General features: G+C 44.5%; 1 protein-coding gene across 1 annotated transcript in view; it reads left to right on the top strand.

Annotated features, from left to right (window-relative positions):
* The window catches only part of lzts2a (leucine zipper, putative tumor suppressor 2a), a 40,108-nt gene that overhangs the window by 15,942 nt on the left and 17,651 nt on the right, over positions 1–6,515 (top strand). Inside the window, exon 2 of the mRNA XM_019859881.1 lies at positions 3,529–3,644. The gene's annotated coding sequence lies outside the window, so the exon portion shown is untranslated. The remainder of the gene's footprint in view (positions 1–3,528; positions 3,645–6,515) is intronic.

The following is a 6,515-nucleotide window of genomic DNA, read 5'->3' as shown; positions in this document are numbered from 1 at the left end:
CTTCAATAAAGGGGGGGGGGTTACAGTGGAGAGCTTGACATCTGAATTTCATTTGTTACTGTGGCTTCCTGTGTAAAGTTTGCAGTTTCTCCCCGTGCTTGCATCGGTGGTGGTGGGAGGGGTGAGGAGGGAGGGGGGGGGGTCCTTAAGTGACATTGGAGTCGTCAAATGAGTGTCGAGTTGGCTGCGTTGCCCCCTTCTGTTAAGTGGTTAACCATTAGCCCGTCTGCGTGCGGAGTTACGCGGTCTTGACCACCTGTTGAGCGTTTTACGTGTCATTCTAACGAGCGGCGGTTGGCGATATTAAATTAGCCAGCGGTGTTGACTTTACCATACAGGTGCAGTCGCTGAAGCCCATTCTCTGTTGCTGTAGACACATGGAACTTTATCTGCTTTTTTTTTTTTTTTTAAGTGTAAAACGATCCCGAACTTTGGACATTTTCTCTCTTTTATGCATTCTTTCCTCCTGGCTCACCCTTACTGCCATGGCAGTCTGTTTTAACGTATGATCCCTGCAAAAAAATCACGCCAAATAGCCCAAAACCCATGAAATAAAATTCTTATAATCTGAGATCGAGCGAATCCAGAAAATTGAACACGGATCCGGCGAGCCATGACTGTAGCGGTCAGAAGTTTGCCCTCTAGTGGCCTAAACTGCACTGAGCCTGACTTCCATTTATTCTTCGATGTGCGTTAACAAGACGGGAGTGAAATATAATCTGCAGATGGGGTTTGTCAAAGCAGCACTCGCGAACGCCGGTTCCGACACATCTTTTGCTTTGCCGCCAAGACGAATGGCTCTCATTAATCACGGCCGTTTGTCTTGCGTTGGAAGTTTGGAGGTCAGCGATTACAGCTTGTTTCTCGGCGCATTTGCCAACTCTTCAGCTCATCGCTCGTTCTCTCTCTTTCAAAGAATCGCATTTGCGTTCTCTCCTCGGCTTTGCTTCTTCTGATGGCTCGGGCGTCATCTGCCACCTAATCCCCGACGAATAAAAGTCAAGAATTGAAGCAGCAAATCATGTTCTATGTACGCGTGCTTAGACAATTGTGAGCATGCTGGAAAAGTGGGCCAAGCATCACACGGGGCAAATTATAACAACAAAGAAGCTTTTTTTTTTGTTTGTTTGTTTTTGTTTTTTTAATTTTCATTCAACGTCCCAACAAGCAGCCAGAGAATACATTTTGAGAATTCTCGCTAATGTCAGTCTAAATTTATTACAATACACTTTATAAACATGTATTAATAATAGTGTCCTGATCCCATAATGATATTGGCCCCCCCCACCCAAAAAAACTTAAAAAACGTATCTGATTTATCAGTCGTCAATTCCGATATTAGCACTCATATCCAAGAAGTCTATTCCAGACTGCGCTCCTGCTCTTCTCTCCAGCATCGTCTGGATCGAGCATGATGCAGAGCGCATGTCATCTAAACAGTTGACTGTTGTTCTTTGTTTGAAAAGCATCATTTGATCAGGTCTAATATTTAATACAAAAAAATAAAAATAAATGCATGTATCATACTGTATCTACTGGTATCGTATTGTTTCAATATCGGTATCAGACCGTACTGTAGGCTGCAATATCGGTATCGTATCGGAAATGAAAAAGTGGTATCGGGACACCCCTTCGTTTGAATACCCCCAAAAATTGTAAGCATAAAATGTAAAGAAAATACTGCTTAGAGGCCTTTTGCGGTCAATAAACACCGGAAAAGTACACTGGTGAATGTGGTTCTCCTCTCCCACATGTGAGGGCATTACAGAAAGTAAGCATACTGTCATAAACCCATAAAATAAAACGACAGTTAAAAAAAAAAAGGACTGAACAATGACCAGTAAAAGCTCCCAGTGTAATTTATGCCCCTTTTGCGAGACCTTGAAGCCAAACGCGCAACCTCCTTGGAGGAGGTAATGATCGCTCCATCTCCTTGACCCAGTTTCAGCCTGACATTTTGATTGACAGCTCCCACTTTCTCCTTCAACCCTCCACTGCAGCATAACTCTCCAAAATGACGGAACACAGTCAAGACCTGGACTAACCTTGTACAGTCAGTGCGACCGCGGAATTGTCTGCGATGCGCCCCGACCCGAGCGGCGCAACCTTGATAAGCGCAAGAAGTCGCAATCCGATACTCCGCTTTTAAGTGTGGCGACCGCTGTGAGGACATAAGCGGCCACGGCCGTGTCATCTATCCAACGCGAGGATTAATTGTCTCGCGCTCGTCTGCACCCCGTGGGTGTTCCCATCAGAGGTGACACAAGGTTATGCGTTTTTTTTTGCGTCAAGATCATCGAGAATCAATTCCATGTGATGGTTCCATCACGTCAGTGATTATTTAAGACGTCGCAATCAATGTAATCGCAAACCTTCGAGTTCGTTTCAACCCAAAACGTCACGCTCTATGTCCCTTTTTTGGGAAGGGCCAGAACATCTGGGATGCTTGGGGACACCTTTTAGCGCAATGATACATAGAAAAAAATTTGAACTATGAACAGCGATATAACAGGCTATCACCGTACAGTGGTACCTCTACTTATGAAATGAATTGGTTCTAGAAGAAATTTTTTAAGTAGAAAATTTTGTAAGTCAAGACGCGTTTTCCATGTAAATGCCCTAATCCGTTCCAAGCCCTCCCAAAATTCAGACATAAATGTTTTTCTAAAGCATAAAAATGCATCCAAATATGTAACAAATGCATGAGATTTGATCTTAGTTTTACTGTTTGGTGCTTTCTACCGTCTTTGTTACTGATTTATTGCTTTGCTGTTGTATCTTAGTTGCTCCATTTACAGCACTTTGTATGCAGCGATGGCTGTTTGAAAGTGCTCTATAAATACAGTTGAGTTGTATTTTTACCTTTCATAACAAGAGGCAATATTTTCCTGTTGAGGAGTTTCGTAACTTGAAAATATCGTATGAAGAGACGTTCGTAAGTAGAGTCACCGCTGTATTTCCTTATTCGGCGTCCATTTTTCTCAACATTGACAAGAAAGAAAAAAAAAACTGCCTGCAAAAAGATGCCCGTTTCATGAAAGACGGCCTTGGCAAACCTGCCCCACTTACGCCAAAATCAATACTCGTATCGCTGACCTCATCACAAGAAGTGCGTCGCAGAAAAAACTAAACCTGGCGATCTCAAGATCAGAGGCTCTGCTCAAAATCAAAATGGATGAACTGCTCCTTAATCATTACGCTCCATGTATTATTACCCGATTCAACCATTTTCTGTCCAAGCAATCCATCCCACTGTGCTACCTGTCTACTACCGGAAAATATTCCACAAAAAGTGAAAACATCCATCCAAAAATGCTTTGTATTTTTTGAGCTAACAAATGACAACAAAAACGTTTGGCGTTTTTTTTTTTTTTTAATCCTCTTGCAAAATGCACGCATCGCCAGATGGGGGCAGTATTACCCCCTCTTCACAATCCTCACCTCGACTCTGCTTACATAATGGTTGCCATGCATCTGAAGATCTGCCAAGGTTGCCTGAATAAAGTCTGCTTTTTTGTTTTTCTGCAGGCTAGTGGCTAGTCAGAGGAAGGCCCAGAAATGAGCCGCGTCCTGGGATGAGTCTGTCTGCCATCACTCTGTCTCCACCAGACCTTCAGGAGGAGCACTTTGAGCATCGGAGTGAGGTAAAGACCCACACACTTCACCGCATCTACGGGACAAAATCTGAGGAAGCTCCCTATGCGCTGGTTTTAGTGGTGTGAAAACTCCTGTCCATCTTTGAAGAGTCAATGAATGAAGGGATCGGGTTTGGCTATGCATGTCACTCAGAGTATGGGGTGACACCAAGTTGAAGGGGTCAGCGATCCACAGCTGGATACGAAATCAGATTTCCTCTCTGTAAGATGACTTTTCACCTCATCGAACCCCAGTTTGAACGTGTTTCCTCATCGCAATTTACAGCGCGGAGTTTGTTTGTTGTTTTGAGCCTCCTGCGGGCCATGCGACACTGCAGCCTGACCTTGAAATGGGGGGGGGGGGGGGGGGGGGGGGGGGGGGTGAGCGAGATGTGCGCCGAGATAAACGTGTGCGGCGGACAACAACACGGCTGCAGCTGTCTTTCTATCCTCCTACCAGCGTTTCCCCCCCGTCACAGTCTTCCTTGTTTCCTCTTGTCCAGGCCCAGCTGTCCCCGTCCCTCACCGATTTGCACCGCTTGTATTGACGCGGTACCTCTTAATAATACAGATAGCTCACTGTCCTCCATCTATTTTAAAATAAAAAAAAAGTGTCACATCAGGACCATTGGTTATCTGGAAATTAGGATTGTCGTCGACATCCCCACGTAACCTTTTTTTAAGCACTTCTACCAGCCTAGTGAGTGATGCCAGGGGCTTACTGTAAGTGCGCTTGGCCCAACGTGGCCAGTTAGTCTGCATGTGAGCGTCTGGCCATGAGTTGTGGCCTACTTTGAAACTTACAACTTTTTACAGTGTGACCGTTATATATCGTGCTCCTTTTGGCCAAACCCGTAATCCTTCCAGATCTGAGCACCTGTGGCCCACAAGTCATTGCTGTCATTGGGCCAGGTGTGAGTTAGATTTACGGCCTGCCACTTTGCGAGAAATTCTGCAATGTGCCTGGTAGCAAGTTTCTAATCCGGGAATGAAAGAAATCAACATGTGGCAGTCCAATAGTTTCTCGAGTTTTAGACGACAACATTGTGCCGCTGTGTCTCTGTTTTGTCTTCACGGGAAATTTGCCACTCAAGGTATTGGCATCTGTTGCTGTTAGGCTGGAAGCAAAATGGCAAACCTTCCATTTTCAGGTTTAAAAAAAATGATTGGTCTCTCCATTTTCAAAATAATGGTGTTTTTGCTAGAAAGCTGATCTCAGATGTAAAATCGGGCCCTTGGGCTGTTACGTACCATATTTTCACACCTAAAAGCATTCAATTTTCTCAGAAGCTGACCCTGCGCATTTTGATCCGTTGCGCCTTATATATGGATCCATATTCGGATTTCTTGGACGTAGTATTTTAAATGTTCTGTAAAGCGTTTTGTTGCAGCTGCAGCGGTTGTGAAAGCTCGATATGAATAAAGCCGCATTGTATTGTATTCCCTTTAGCGTAGCTCCATCTAGTGGATGTACAACGCAACCTCAGCCATTATTGTAGCTTCGATTCTGTGCACCTTAGAATGCGTTGCGCCCTATATATGAAAACAGTTTTAAAATAGGCCATTCATTGAAGGTGAAGACAACAAACGTATACAAAAGTTGGCTATGGATTTTCACTGTCACTGAACCCAAATTTTTGCCACCACACGAGGTCGTTCATTCATACGGTACATTTTTTTCTTTGCACATTGGGATGCTGAAAATCAAATTGACACACACACACACACACACATGCACGCACGCGCCAACACACGGGCGTGCGAGGATCAAAAGCTTTTTTGTGTTACTCTTCGCGGCGAGGTGATCGGTGTTAATGGCAGCAAAGTGCAGCGGGGGAGAGCTAAAGTGAACTTTCTTTTCACTTGTTGACCACCGAGGGACTCATGGGGAGTACCAGTAAAGTTTAAGTAAAAAGTTGAAGTGGAAAAAGGACACACACACACACACACACACACACACACACACACACACACACACACACACACACACACACGCATTCACGTCTGCTCGTGTCCAGCGTTACTCAGCTCTTACTGGTTGTCCACTTTGGCACGCAACAAGACTCAGCATTGTGTGTGTGTGTGTGTGTGCGCGTGCGTGCGTGAGATCTGCAAATAGCCCGATGCTGAAACAGTTGGTGCATTAATCACGTGCATTAGCTGGAGTCAACCTCATTTCAGCATCCCGACGGTGGATCAGGTTGCAAAAAGCCTCGACGGGTGCTTCTTTTCCCTGCGCATCTGTATGCAAAGACATTTGAGCATTTAGTCCTTATCAAGTTCAGTGCACTTGTAGGAAAAAAAAACAAAACGTTTTTTTTTTTTTTTTTTTATCCCCAATTACTGCCTTCCGTGACATTTCTGCATGCTAGCTTTGGTACACTCGTAGGGCAACTATATTACTAGTGAGGCAAATATAATGTGTTAGTGGCCATGTTGGTGCCATGAGTGCATGACACATATCTACTAGTTGTATTTAGTCGTGTTACTAGTGTAGCATAGTAGTTTATTAGCAAAGATTTAGGTGTCACAAGTAGTGTGGGGAAAAAAAAAAAAACAAAAAACATTTCTAATGAGAGACATCCCGGTCATGAGGACCGAGGGCCTACTCGTACATGTGCCTGTACCCACATCTCAAGGATACTGAATAAATGCTCCAGCGGCTTTTCCATCTGACAAATTTTCATCGGCGACTTCGATTTACTTGCTAATCAACGCCCTCGCTCACCTCCAGACCCGTGATCACACGTTAGCTAATTTATCCCACGTGGCTTCGTCGTCCCGCCCTCACTCCTCCTGTGAAGCTCCTCACCTGATTAATGTTAATAATTTCACCACAGCGTGTCGGATGCTGACGATTGGTTGAAAAAGGAGGGGGGG

This window comes from Hippocampus comes, unplaced genomic scaffold (assembly GCF_001891065.2).
Source record: "Hippocampus comes isolate QL1 unplaced genomic scaffold, H_comes_QL1_v1.1 scaffold64, whole genome shotgun sequence".
In the NCBI taxonomy this organism is placed as follows: domain Eukaryota; kingdom Metazoa; phylum Chordata; class Actinopteri; order Syngnathiformes; family Syngnathidae; genus Hippocampus; species Hippocampus comes.
The sequence above is the reverse complement of the archived record's forward strand: the minus strand, read 5'-3'. Positions and strand labels throughout refer to the sequence as shown.